A 14962-nucleotide genomic window follows, 5' to 3' on the forward strand; every position below is an offset into this window, starting at 1 on the left:
CTGTTTCATCTGATTGAATTTGTTGCTATCCATTTGGATTCTATTATATAAAGCTCTACTGTCCCTAACCTGTGTCATGGTACGGCAGTTGTCCACTTCAGAGGCACAACTTGGGATTTGTCCTTGCTGAATATCAGGGAGTTTCAATTGGTCTCTCCTGCCTAAAAGTGGAAGAGGACAAGGCAATTCTTTGATGAATCTTCTCCCAGTAGGAGAAATGACACTGCTGTGTCATTCCACATGGGGAATGTCTCTCCCCAGCTGAGCGAGGGAACATCAGGGATTGCTTCAGCCTGATTCAAAATCAGTCCCTCCGGAGTTCCCTCGTGTCAAGAGCTCCCTGTGCTGCTGAGCTGGGCTGGGCTCCTGAGCCCAAGGGGAGCTGCTGGCAAGCACACAGCACTGCAGAGAAACAGCTCTGCCCAGGAGCAGCTCCTCTGCACAGCACAGCAGGGCTGGGGGCACTGCCTGCAGGGGACAAGGGTGGCTGAGAGAAGGGAGGGAGATGTTAAAGGCAGTGTGAAGGGGGGATACTGAGAGCTCCCAAAGGGAGAAATCTTCACAGCTCTAACATGGAGCTCTAACATGGTAAGTGTCTGTGAGAGAGCAGGCAGATGCAGAATCCTAGAGGGTTCTTCTATAGCTGCCACTTCCCATGGCTGATAGGACATGTCACAGGGGCTGTGCTGGCTTCTCTACTGTGGAGGACAGGGATGTTCCCTGGATCAATGATTACCTACATAAGCTGTGGGTAGAAGAGGTCCCCCCAGCAGGGCAGGAAAGAGTCCTGCTGGTGGGAGTCTGCTTCCTGGGTGTCCTGGTTTCAATTAAGATAGAGTTAATTTTCCTCCTAGTAGCTGGTAGGGTGTTATGTTTTGGCTTAGGATGAGAAGAGTGCTGATACCATGCTAATGTTTTAATTGTTGCAGAGCAGTGCTTACACTAAGCCAAGGACTTTTCATCTTCTCACTCTGTCCTGCCAGCGGGCCGGCTGGGCATGCATCAGGAGCTGGGAGGGGACAGACCCAGGACAGCTGATCCAAACTAGTCAAAGGGGTATTTCATCCCATCTGACATCATGCTGAACAATATATAGGGGTGGCTAGCAGGGGTGGGAAGGCTGGCTGCTCGGGGACAGGCTGAGCATCGGTCAACGGGTGGTGAGCAATTGCATTGTGCATCACTTGTTTCATACACATTATTATTCGCACTATTATTGTTATTATTATTAATTATTTTCCGTCTTAATAAACTGTCTTTATCTCAACTCACAGGCTTCATTTTCCTGTTTCTCTCCCCCATCCCAGAGTGGGAGGGGGGAGGATGAGAGAACAGTGGTGCTTAGCTGCCACCTGGGTTAAACCATAACACTGGAGCCGGCTGCTCACAGCTCAACAGAACCCCCAGGACATCTCTGGGGTAGGTTATTGATAGGGAAGACCAAGGCAGGGAATACCTGTAGGGAAGGCACTCTCAGAACTCTGCTTTCACTTTCCTGCCATGAGGGACAATTATGGAGATTATAAGGGACTTACCAGGTTTATAGAAGGGACTGAAGATCCTAGAACATTACAGTGAAATAGATTTGTATGTCTGTGAAGAACCTCCTAATTTACCCTAACACCTGTACAGATTGCACAGGCTACGTCAGCAAAATGGGCACCTGAAATCCATTTCTGGTGCCCTTTATGAGACACTATGAAGCAGTACTGACTGCTCCTAAGTCCACCAAGGATTTGCCTGGTCCCTATTGTACTCTTCGACAGCAAAACCCAGAGTTCCAGGAAGGAGCACATCCTCCTCACAAGGAAGTGACACTGTGTCTTCCTGAGGAGCTTTCTTTGAAATATAACTTACGCTCAGAGAAGTCTAACTTGTCTCTCTCTTTTCTTCCATGGACAGCCATCCATACCCAGAGGCAGCAAATGTCCAACAGCAGCTTCCCCAGTAAGTTTCTCCTCCTGCCATTCGCAGACACACGCGAGCTGCAGCTCCTGCACTTCGGGCTCTTCCTGGGCATCTACCTGGCTGCCCTCCTGGGCAACGGTCTCATCCTCACAGCCATAGCCTGCGACCACCACCTCCACACCCCCATGTACTTCTTCCTCCTCAACCTCGCCCTCCTCGACCTGGGCACTATTACCACCACTGTTCCCAAAGCCATGGCCAATTCCCTCTGGGACACCAGGACCATTTCCTATGCAGGTTGTGCTACCCAGCTCTTTAAGTTTGTCGCATTTATCACAGCAGAGTTTTATCTTCTCACCATCACGGCCTATGACCGCTACGTAGCCATCTGTAAACCTCTGCACTATGGGACAATAATGGACAGCAGAACTTGTGTCAACATGGCACCAGCTACCTGGGGCAGCACTTTTCTCTACGCTGTGCTGCACACTGCCAATACCTTTCCCTACCCCTCTGCAAAGGGAATGCCCTAGACCAGTTCTTTTGTGAAATTCCCCATATCCTCAAGCTCTCCTGCTCTGATGCCTACCTCAGAGAAGTTGCGTTCATTATCTTTTGCTTTTGTTCAGGTGTTGCGTGTTTTGTTTTCCTTGTGCTTTCCTATGTGCAGATCTTCAGGACCGTTCTGAGGATGCCCTCAGAGGAGGGCTGGCACAAAGCCTTTTCCACGTGCCTCCCTCACCTCGCCGTGGTCTCCCTGTACATCAGCAATATCATGTTTGCCTATTTGAAGCCCCTCTCCATCTCTTCCTCCTCCCTGAATCTTCTGCTGGCAGTTCTGTACTCGGTGGTGCCTCCAGCAGTGAACCCCCTCATCTACAGCATGAGGAACAAGGAGCTCAAGGATGCTGTTAGGAAACTGATTTGGGGGATGTTTTTCAGTACTCAGAAAGTTTCTTTCCCTCTCCATAAATGAAAATTGTGTATCCCATTCCAGCCTGTTTTTTTGCTTGTTTGTTTACTTGTTTGTTTTTATCATTATTATTATTTTTTCTCTCCTTATTTCCATTGTGACATCTTTGGCTTCTTGCATTTCTGCATAAGTGTTGGGATTCCTCCCACTGCAATTAATGAGTGAAACTGCACTGTTTTATATGGATGCTTTATACATGTTCATGTAACAGTAAGTCAGTGAAGACTCTCTCATAGCACCTTTGTAATAAACAAGATAACACAGGATATCATGGGATATCACACCGCTGGGGTATGATTCTTTGTTGTTTTTACCTAGCTATGCAGTTGAACTCCACCACAACCTCTCTCTCACTCACCCTCCTCAGAAGGGGAGGGGAAGAAGAAAGTATGCTGGGAAAAAAAAAAAAAAAAAGAGGAAAAAGAAAAAAGAAAAAAGAAAAACAAGAGGGAAAGGAAAGGAAAGGAAAGGAAAGGAAAGGAAAGGAAAGGAAAGGAAAGGAAAGGAAAGGAAAGGAAAGGAAAGGAAAGGAAAGGAAAGGAAAGGAAAGGAAAGGAAAGGAAAGGAAAGGAAAGGAAAGGAAAGGAAAGGAAAGGAAAGGAAAGGAAAAGAAAAAAAAGAAAAGAAAAGAAAAGAAAAGAAAAGAAAAGAAAAGAAAAGAAAAGAAAAGAAAAGAAAAGAAAAGAAAAGAAAAGAAAAGAAAAGAAAAGAAAAGAAAAGAAAAGAGATAAAAAAGAGAAAGAAGAAAAAAAAAAAAACATGGATTGAGATAAGTGTAATTTAATTGATGGGAAAAGGAAGAGGGAAAAATAAAAGAAAACAACAACAACAAGGAAACAAACAAAGGCCGTGTGGAAGCATAGAACGAGAGGAAAGAAATTACTCTCTACTTCCCATCAACAAGTGATGCTTGACCATGTCCTTGAAGCAGGGCCTCAACACACATAGCCATTATTTGGGAGGACAGACATTTTGGCAACAACAGCCCACCCCTCCCCTCTTCTTCCTTTTTCTACCTCTTATTGCTGACTGTGACATCATATGGTATGGAATATCCCTTTGGTCATTTTAGGTCAGCTGCCCTGGTGATGTCCCCTCCCCACTTTTTGCCCACCCCCAGACTGCTGGCTTTTGGGGGAGTTGGAGGGAGTCTTAATGCTGTTCAGTATTGATTAGCAGTTGAAAAAGCACTGGTGTGATATCAGTGCCATTCTATCTAGTGCTCTATATGGGCTGCTGCAGGGAAAGTTAACTCCATCCCAGCCAGACCCAGCATAGATTCATTTCCCCCTTCATGAAGTACTTCAGCCTGGTCCAGCCCAGTGATCCGGACCTGGATGAGTCTGCTTCCCACCCTGACCAGCATGGCCATGCAGATTTATCCCACAGCACCACAGCCCATTTCCTCTGCACAGCAACACTGCCAGCTTGGGGACCACTTGTGGAGAGCACAGGGACAGCCATTCCCCACTGCCCAAGGGGAGCTGATCTTTGAAATTTGACCAGCTCCATCCTTCTGTTGGCATCAGTGTCTATACTGAGGGAATGGCCACCAAAATAGTGAGTCATGGGCTCAGAGATTTTCAAAACCCAGCTGCAGAAAACATTGACTAACACAATCTACCTGTAAAGCTATCGGTGCTCAGAGAAGATGATGGTAATGGACACCTCCAGAGGTCCCTTCTGACTCAGGGGAGAAGGGGCTGGACTGTGCAGTCAGAGTGTGTGACAATCCTGTGTTTTGAGGTCTTTCTGGTGTTTGTAATCCCTGCTCCTCAAGGTTACCCAGTGAGTGGGGTAATTCTCAAAATAAGGTTCCCAAAGGGAACCTGGAGTACAGCTGGTACAAGGATACTACTGAAAACTTCCCAGAAACTCTATCAGGCATTCCAGAATAAAGAAATCACAAATTTGTGATCACAAATGAGGAGCTCGGTTCCAGGGCAGATGTGTTATGTAGCGGAGAGGGTATCGAGGCAGGCAAGGCTCTTTCCTGCATTGAGGCCACTTGGGAGCCACCAGGACCCAGCATCCCTCATGAAGGAGGCTGATGAGGCATTGGCAGAGCCCACAGCAAACACCCCTCCCCCACCCCCAGTCAAAGCAAAGGCAGCCCCTAGGGAGCACGAGTGACCAGGAGTGTGCCGAGTAGGAAAGGCAAACAGTGTGGCATGGCAGTTTGCAGGGCAGTTCACACAGGCAGGGCGAGCAGGGAGGGCGTCCTCACTGCTCTTTCCCAACGGTGGTTGTGAACTACTTGTGAAGACCCCAGCCATGGTATCCACCCAGCAGAAAGTCATGGCCTCTGCATCTCTGGCAGCCTCTCCAGCCACAATTACTGATGTGGCTACCTGGATAGAGGTCTTGGGGAAACGTGCAACCATACAGGTCTTTGGTTGCAGGGTGTGCCTGAATCTTCTGTTGGTGTCTTACAGCAGCAGTGGTGGGTATGCCTGTAGGAGGTGTGCACAGGCTGAAGAATTGCTCAACCCGGTGGCTTGATCTTAGGAGAAAAAAGAGGGTTTATAATCTTTGGAAAAGTGGGCAGGCCACTAGAGAGGACTATAAGGATGTTGTGAGGCTGTGCAGGGACAAAATTAGAAAGGCCAAAGCTCATCTGGAGATCAATCTGGCTACTGCCGTTAAAGATAACAAAAAATGTTTTTATAAATACATCAACACAAAAAGGAGGACTAAGGAGAATCTCCATCCTTTACTGGATGCGGCGGGAAACTTAGTTACAAGAGATGAGGAAAAGGCGGAGGTGCTCAATGCCTTCTTTGCCTCAGTCTTTAGCGGCAATACCGGTTGTTCTCTGGATACCCAGTACCCTGAGCTGGTGGAAGGGGATGGGGAGCAGGATGTGGCCCTCACTATCCATGAAGAACTGGTTGGTGACCTGGTACGGCACTTGGATGTGCACAAGTCGATGGGGCCAGATGGGATCCACCCAAGGGTACTGAGAGAACTGGCAGAGGAGCTGGCCAAGCCCCTATCCATCATTTATCAACAGTCCTGGCTATCGGGGGAGGTCCCAGTTGACTGGCGGCTAGCAAACGTGACGCCCATCTACAAGAAGGGCTGGAGGGCAGACCCGGGGAACTACAGGCCTGTCAGTTTGACCTCAGTGCCAGGGAAGCTCATGGAGCAGATTATCTTGAGAGTCATCACGCAGCACTTGCAGGGCAAGCAGGCGATCAGGCCGAGGCAGCATGGGTTTATGAAAGGCAGATCCTGCTTGAGGAACCTGATCTCCTTCTATAACAAAGTGACGCGCTGGGTAGATGAGGGAAAGGCTGTGGATGTGGTCTACCTTGACTTCAGCAAGGCTTTTGATACCGTTTCCCACAGCATTCTCCTCAAGAAACTGGATGCTCTTGGCTTGGACTGGCGCATGCTTCGTTGGGTTAGAAACTGGCTGGATAGCCAGGCCCAAAGAGTCGTGGTAAATGAAGTCAAGTCCAGTTGGAGGCCAGTCACTAGTGGCATTCCCCAGGGCTCGGTGCTGGGGCCAGTCCTCTTTAATATCTTCATCGATGATCTGGACGAGGGCATCGAGTGCACCCTCAGTAAGTTTGCAGATGACACCAAGCTATGTGCGTGTGTCGATCTGCTTGAGGGTAGGAAGGCTCTGCAGGAGGATCTGGATAGGCTGCACCGATGGGCTGAGGTCAACTGCATGAAGTTCAACAAGGCCAAGTGCCGGGTCCTGCACCTGGGGTGCAATAACCCCAAGCAGAGCTACAGGCTGGGAGATGAGTGGTTGGAGAGCTGCCAGGCAGAGAAGGACCTGGGAGTGATGGTGGATAGTCGGCTGAATATGAGCCAGCAGTGTGCTCAGGTGGCCAAGAAGGCCAACAGCATCCTGGCTTGCATAAGAAGCAGTGTGGCCAGCAGGTCTAGGGAGGTGATCGTCCCCTTGTACTTGGCTCTGGTGAGGCTGTACCTCGAGTACTGTGTTCAGTTTTGGGCCCCTCGCTACAAGAAGGACAGTGAGGTGCTTAAGCAGGTCCAGAGAAGGGCGACGAAGCTGGTGAGGGGCCTGGAGAACAAGTCCTACGAGGAGCGGCTGAGGTTGGACTCGATGATCTTGAGGTCTCTTCCAACCTAGAAATTCTGTGATTCTGTGATTCTGTGAAATAAGAAGGAATACCACAATGCTCCAACCAGCTGACAGAGAAAAGCAGATAGGCATGCTGGGAAGCCTTCACCCTACCCAACTTGCATGCCACCTAAAGAAGTGACACTGCAGGGCAGGTTCTCTTAGCCTTGTCATGGTGTGTTACAGTGAAGGAGACAGGCTCCTCTCTTCTTCTGGAGGTCCAGCTGAGGACACAGTGGTTCATGCCCTAAAACCACAGGCACTGGATAAGGTACTGGGTGGCAGAGGAGAGCAGGGGGTTGCTGCAGAGAAGGTATCTGCACTGCAGGCCTGGCAGGGAGTACCTGAATCCTCCCTTCCTTGGCATTTTGGACAGCAACTCCCTCTCCCTCCCTGCACAGATCACTGCTGCCTGGAGCTGTCCCTGCCTGGAACACCCCTGCCTGCAACCCAGCTGCACAGCCTGGAGCCAGCCCTTTAAGAACGAACCCTCATGTCCTGTCCTTCTGAGAGCTGTGGCTAATAATCTCTCCTCTGGAGCTTGTCATTCTCCTCTTATCCAGAGAAACTCTGATAATCCTCCTGAAAGATCCCATAAAATGTGGGATTTGACAGCAAATCTGGAGATGGCATCAGGAACAACAGCTGTGCTGCCCTGCAGCCACAGACTTACCCTGTTCAGGGCTCTGAAGACTTCAACAGTGAGCTCTCAGCATCCCCCCTCCACGCTGCCTTTAACATCTCCCTCCCTTCTCTCAGCCGCCCTTGTCCCCTGCAGGCAGTGCCCCCAGCCCTACTGTGCTGTGCAGAGGAGCTGCTCCTGGGCAGAGCTGTCTCTCTGCAGTGCTGCCCGCTTGCCAGCAGCTCCCGTTGGGCCCAGGAGCCCGGCCCAGCTTAACAGCACAGGGAGGTCTTGACAAGTCCCTGGGCCTCCAGGGGAATCAGCTTTGAATCAGACTGAAGTAATCCCTGATGTTCCCTCCCTTAGCTGAGGAGCAACACTTAGTGCCAGCAGTGTCATTTCTCCTATCATGAGAAGTTTCATCAAAAATCACTTTGTCCTCTTCCACTTTTAGGCTGGACACCTAGACTGTGACAGTCAGGAATCACATTTTCTCAATCTGAGGGCAGAGACCACAGTCAGTCAATTGATGCATCTCATTCTCAGTTTGATGTCCCAGGCCTGAAACGGGGCACAGAACCTTCCTTATCAGCCACAAATGCACACATGGGTGATGTGATTTCTCTCACCTCTGTTCGGGTATGCGCAAAATACTCTAGCTTAAGCTCCCACAGTAATTACAGGAGATAGAGAAGAGCAGTGAGTTGTTCAAATGCAAACACCATTTGATATTTGAGGTGCCAGAGGATGTCCAGGTTAGCAGTCATTAGGACTTCAGAGATTGGGAATATAGGTATTGGCGTTTTGTCAGTGTATACTGCCTAAAATTGTTGCCTTCCCTTGAGCCTTGTAACTAACCTGGGAGCTGTCCCTTGACAGTTAGCTAAATCATGTAAAAATCCCCTATAACATCACTCTCTTCTCCCCCAAAGTGGGAAAAAAAAAAAAAAAAAAAAAAAAAAATGTGGTTAATATTCCAGGATCACCTCCTACAACATCAAGAGCAGTCCATCTCATGAAAGACAAAATCAGACAAAAATGGCAAGAGGCCTGCATGGATGAACCAGGAGATCCTGGCCAAACTCCAACACAGAAAAGAAGCACGGCGACGGTGGAAACAAGAACAGATAACCTGAGGGGAATACAGAGGCCTTGTGTGAGCATGTAGGGAAGAATATCGGAATGCTAAAGCCTGACACCAATGGATTTTGGCCAAGGATGTCTAAGGCAGTAAGAAGGGCTTCTAGAAGTACATAGGTGACAAAAGGAACACTTGGGAATATGTGGACCCACTGCTGAATGAGGTCCAGGATCTGTTGACACAGGACAGGGAAAAGACAAGAGGTGCTGAGTTCCTTCTTCATCTCAATCAGTACTGGCAAGACTGCCCTTCAGGAATCCCAGGTCACAAAGAAAGGGGAAGGTCAGGGGCAAGGAAGATGTACACTTGGTGGGAGTGGGTCAGGTCAGGGCATACTAGACCAAATGGGATACACAAGTCTATGGGACCTGATGGGATTCACCCATGAGAGCAGAGGGAGCTTGCTCATGTCCTTGCAAGGTCACTCTCTTGGTCATCTGGGATCAGTCCTGGTGACCAGCAGAAGTGCCCCAAGACTGGAGGAAAGCAAATGTCCCTCCTCGCTGCAAGAAGGGCAAGGATGAGAGCCTAGGGAAGTATGGGGTGTTCAGGCTGCACTCCATCCCTGGGAAGTCAATGGAGCAGTTCATCCTGGAACCCATTTCCAGGCTCAGGAAAGACAAGAAAATCATCTGGAGCAGCTGGGACATCTTCATATAGGGGAGGCCACGCTTGACCAATTTGGACATGAAATGTCCATGCTGAAATGACTGACCTGGCAGAAGAAGGCCGAGCAGTGGTTATAGATCTCCTCTGACTTCAGTAAGGTTTTGTAGTGGACTAACCTGGAAGTAGCTAAGCACCACACAGCAGCTAGCTTGGTCCTCCCACCCAGGGGGTCTAAAAGTGAGAAACCTTTTGAGCTGAGATAAAGAGAGACTAATACGTAAAGCAAGAACTCTGCACACAAATAAAATAAAATAAAATAAAATAAAATAAAATAAAATAAAATAAAATAAAATAAAATAAAATAAAATAAAATACTCCTTATTGTTGTGTAATTGCCTGAAGTAACTAGGAAAATAAAACTTAAAGAAAATGTACAGCATTGAAGAGGCTTTCAGATTAAAAATTTCCAGTTAAGCAGATTCGTAGAATGTTACATAATGCAGACCCTGAAAGCTGGGATGGTGATTTCTGGTTTGACAGTGATGACGATGTCCAAGAGATTGATGATTCTGAACCTCAATCGATTTCCTTGAGACCCTTGGTTAAGACTGAGACTGCCGTTGATGATAATGAGGAAATTCACACTACTGTGCGGACGATTCCGTGGTCACCGGCGGAGTTGATTAAAATACAGGAAAGGTTCTCAAGGCGGTCAGGGGAATCAGAAGTTGAGTATGTGTGGCGAGTTTCTCTTGAAGGAGGAGGCAGGTGGCTTTTGGGGACCTAGAGTGTTTTTAACCACCACACCAGGAGACCATAGTTACTCTATCACTGCACAGGCGGCATATTGAGCAGGTGGTATACATGTAGAACCCCAAGAGAGAGGGGAACCCCTGGAAATTAGAGCTACAAGCTATTCTGACCTGGCTGTAGCAGTACAAAAAGCAGCCTGCATTCAGGCGATATATGAGAGAAATTTAGAAAATCCCCAATGTTAGCTCCTATTGACCCAGTTCGATTAACCTCTCTCATCTGTGGACTCCCTGATTGTCTTAAGATGTTTGTAGCAAACACCCAGGATAGCATACAAGCTGCTCATAGGGATGGTGATTATGGTCGTATGTGGAAACTCCCTGATGGAACTGTGTGGAATTTCACAACACAACAAAGGGATTCAGGCACAGTAAAACTGAGTCTGTTACAAACATCCATACCCTTATCCCCTGCTAAAATCATTAATGTTCGGCAATATCTGTTGTCAGCAGCAGCACTTATGTGGATTGACGGGGTGGTAACAGAATTGGAAGAAAGAGGTGTTATTAAAAAGAACTATTCACCTTACAATTCATCAGTGTGGCTGGTAAAGAAACCAACCAAGCAATGGCATTTTACAATGGATTACAGACAGCTGAACACTAACACTACACCTTTGACTGCCACAGTTCCAAACATGGCAGAGACAGTGAAAGCCTTCTGTGCATCTAACAGTAGCAATGGTGCTAACTACTCCCAAATATCTCTATGCATGGGAAATCAAAGATTGCTATTTCACCTTCTTTCTAACCATGTCGGCTGAATACAACTGAGCATATTTTATTTTCTTTTGCGTTCATAGGAACCCTGAGAGAACTGTATATGGACAGCTGGAGGATGGTGAATCAACAGTTTGGATTAATAATACTATACTTTACCCTGACCTTGATGAAATTACAGACTTTAAAAGAAACTTAGCTACTGTGGTTGTGCATGGAGCTGAGGTGTTTCACCATGGCATCTAACCATGTATTGTCACAGTATAGCACAATCACTGGAACATCTCAAAAGAGAAAGGACCTAAATCTCTCTACTTTAGTTCTACATGGAAACAAAATATTTTCAAAAGATGAATGGAGTTGGAACAATTCTCTAAAAATGGCTGAACTTCAAGCCACGTCTGGCCAGACAATACAAATTGGTTGCTGAATAACTAACGGATCCACTTATAATCAGCTGACTGAAATTAAGACAGTTTCCAAAATAACTGAACCAAATTTTGATTGCCGGTACAATTTTACTTTCACCAAGCCTATAATTGTGTACTGTCTTTGGGGTTACAGAGGCACAGAATTACTATTTAATACAGAAACATCATCGACTGCAAAAGATAAGAAGCCTCTGCCCCCGCAGATACTTGAAAACAAACCAACTCAGCCTCCCATTGGTCTAACTCCTTCCATCTTCAACACAGGTTCTTACATAATCAAAAATGTGGGACAACAACAAATTATCTTTAACCCTAGATGGTCCCTAAAAAGGGTAGAGCTAGTGCTGCATGTTAATATCAACTCAAAATGTACCACCTTTTTGAGAACTGCTTACACCAGCTGGTTAGCATGGTTACATGGACGTTCTCTGAAACAATCTCAGCGCATGCCAGGGGATGCAACTAGGTTATTGGGAACATGATTATGTATATTAAGTAGCATTGATGCTGAGATCCTAATGAGTAGAATAACTGCTACTACAGATGACCTAAGGAAACTGGACTTTAGGAGCAAATCAATGGCTCCTATCCATTTTTTACCCCATTGGGAACAAATTGAGGAAAATGATCATCAATTAATTGTAAATGCCCTTGGAAAAAACCAAGGCAATACCTCCGTTGCCTTGAGCTGCATCCAAGCGCAGTTATGGATACAATCTGTAGCAGCAGCTATTATTAGAGAGGGAGAAGGAGGAACTTTGCCCACTGAAATTCAAAAATTGATTTGGGCAGAATTTGAAGAAGAGTTTCAAGCGTGGTGGCAATTAGTATACTTACCATAAGTAATGCCACCGTATACAATGTATATCCGATGATTGCATTAGGACTCAATCATAATGGAACTATACTTTATCCTAAGGAGCATAAAGTATGGGCCCATGAAAAGGGAAGAAAGTGGCAAACAATTGATGTGAATGCATGTATTGTGTGTGAACAAAAAGGTTTCATCTGTGAAAGTAACACACTGGAATCCCAAGACATTTGTCTTGACACTGAACAAAATATTTGCCACTTCGAGATACATCTTAATGAAACCCTTGAAACTGTACTTGTATCTATTGGGAAAGGTTGTGTTTGCATGAGAACTCATTGTGATTCTATAGTCATAGATAATACAATGGTAGATACCAGTAATCACTCTAATGTTTGTGTTTGCAATTTTACCAAAATTCTAGGATGTGATTTTAAATACTCAGCTCCTGTCACTTCTTATCAACTTATTGCATCTAATTATATTCTGCTTCATGAACTGCTGCCTACTTCTGTTTTGACAAATGCTGTACCCTAGTGTACTTTTTGCTCATTATAATATCATTATAATACCAAAACACACCTCCATCCCAAAAGCTACCCACCTCCAAGGTGCGACCACCCCTCACTGAGCATGCGCCCTGAATTTCTCGGAGCCTGTTACTTTAAATGGAAACAGGAGAACTTTTCACCAATCATAACTAAGATATGCTTGACTAGAGTCACTCAAGCTCCACCTAAAAGATAAAAAATAATATAAATTGGCCTAAGAGAGAGGGGATGTTAGGGAAGATACCACTGTCAGGGGAGATACCATCCCGAGGGAATACAACATCCTTAGGACCTCCTGACTCCTGGGATCAGTTGACAGGCTGAGCCTCTCTTCCCCCCCATCCCCCACATTGGGATGCCTTTGGGTGAGATTTGAACACTTGGTTCTTTGATAAATCTCTCTAGAGCCTTTTTATCCTTTTAATGCATTTATTTCTAGGCTGCGCACCTGTAACACCTGTAACACCTGTGACAACCGTAACACCTGTGTATTTCATGCATGTTAGCTTGCTTTTGCAGACAGTAACTATTGCCAGCAATCCAAAGAACCTGTGTACCTATTGCTGTAATAAATCACACTTGATTGCACTGTTATAGCTCTCTGTCCTGGTTTCAGTTAGAACAGAGTTGATTTTCTTCCTAGTAGCTGGTGGAATGCTGTGTTTTGGCTTGGGATGAGAAAAGTGCTGATAACACCCCGATGTTTTAATTGTTGCAGAGCAGTGCTTACATCAAGACAAGGACATCTCAGCTTCTTGCTCTGTCCTGCCAACAGGTAGGCTGGGGGTGCAGTAAGAGCTGGGAGGGGACAGACCCAGGACAGGTGACCCAAACTAGCCAAAGGGGTATTCCATACCATCTGACGTCATGCTAAACAATATATAGGGGTGGCTAGCTGGGGGGAGGGGGCAGGACTGCTTGGGGTTAGGCTGGGCATCGGTCAGCGGGTGGTGAGCAATTGCATTGTGCATCACTTGTTTGTACATATTAGTAGTAGTAGTACTATTATCATCATCATCATCATCATCATATTATTATTATTATTATTATTATTATTATTATTATTATTATTATTATTATTGTTATTGTTATTATTATTTTCCTGTCTTATTAAACTGTCTTTATCTCAACCCACGGGCTTCACTTTCCATTTCTCTCCCCCGTCCCAGAGAGGGAGGGGGGAGGGTGAGCAAATGGCTGCGTGGTGTTTAGCTGCTGGCTGGGTTAAACCACTACAGTCTTTTTGGCGCCCAAAGTGGGGCTTCTTCAGCACGACCCACCTCCTCCTCTGATGATATCCCAAAGTATTTGCCTTCTGGCCAGTCCATAATCACTTCCAATATTCCTGGGTGACTGGGGTTTCCTATTGGAGCCCGCTGAGTAATCAGTGCAATCCACTTGCTCCATGTAGCATCAGTTGCATGATGCGTAGAAGAGACCCTTCCCTTGAACATCCAGCCTAGTACCGGCAATCGGGGTGCTAGGAGGAGCTGCGCTTCAGTACCGACCACCTCCGAAGCAGATTGAACTCCTTCATATGCTGCCAGTATCTCCTTTTCAGTTGGAGTATAGCGGGCCTCGGATCCTCTGTATCCCCGACTCCAAAACCCCAGGGGCTGACTACCACGACACTCTCATTAAGTGCAACTAGGGTAAGAATGGTTATACGTTATTGGTGAATCCGTGACCATGATAGCTCAGTGTTCTGAATCCAATCAGACCCCAGACAGTTAATTCATTATTGGTGAATCCGACCGGACCCCAGACAGTTAATGCGTTATTGGTGAATATCCGACCGGACCCCAGACAGTTAATGCATTATTGGTGAATCCGACTGGACCCCAGACGGTTAATGCGTTATTGGTGAAATCTGCGATTGTGATAGTTCAGTACCCTGAATCCGCCCGGGCTCATAACGGTTAATCAGCTACATCCCTTAACGCGACAATTATTCACTACTTACCATTGACAAGCAGAAATTTAGCCATTTGTAGGAAAACCATGTTTCATCAAGTTTAACTATTAGTTGCAAAGGAAGATGCAATATTTCCCAATATTCCTCACACCACAAATAAAAGAAAAATAAAGACTTTTTTAGTGTTTTTTCAATAGCTGAATAAATGCCTATCTTCTTATTTCTGTCTCAGCTCAGCATAAAAGACACATCAACTTAGTAGAGCAGGTCCCGAGTAGGGCCATAAAAACTTTCAGAGGGCCGGAGCAGGTCTTTTATGAAGAGAGGTTGGGAGAATTGGGGTTTGTCGAGATGGAAGGGAGAAGAC

The sequence above is a fragment of the Aythya fuligula genome, chromosome 31 (assembly GCF_009819795.1).
Source record: "Aythya fuligula isolate bAytFul2 chromosome 31, bAytFul2.pri, whole genome shotgun sequence".
Lineage (NCBI taxonomy): Eukaryota > Metazoa > Chordata > Aves > Anseriformes > Anatidae > Aythya > Aythya fuligula.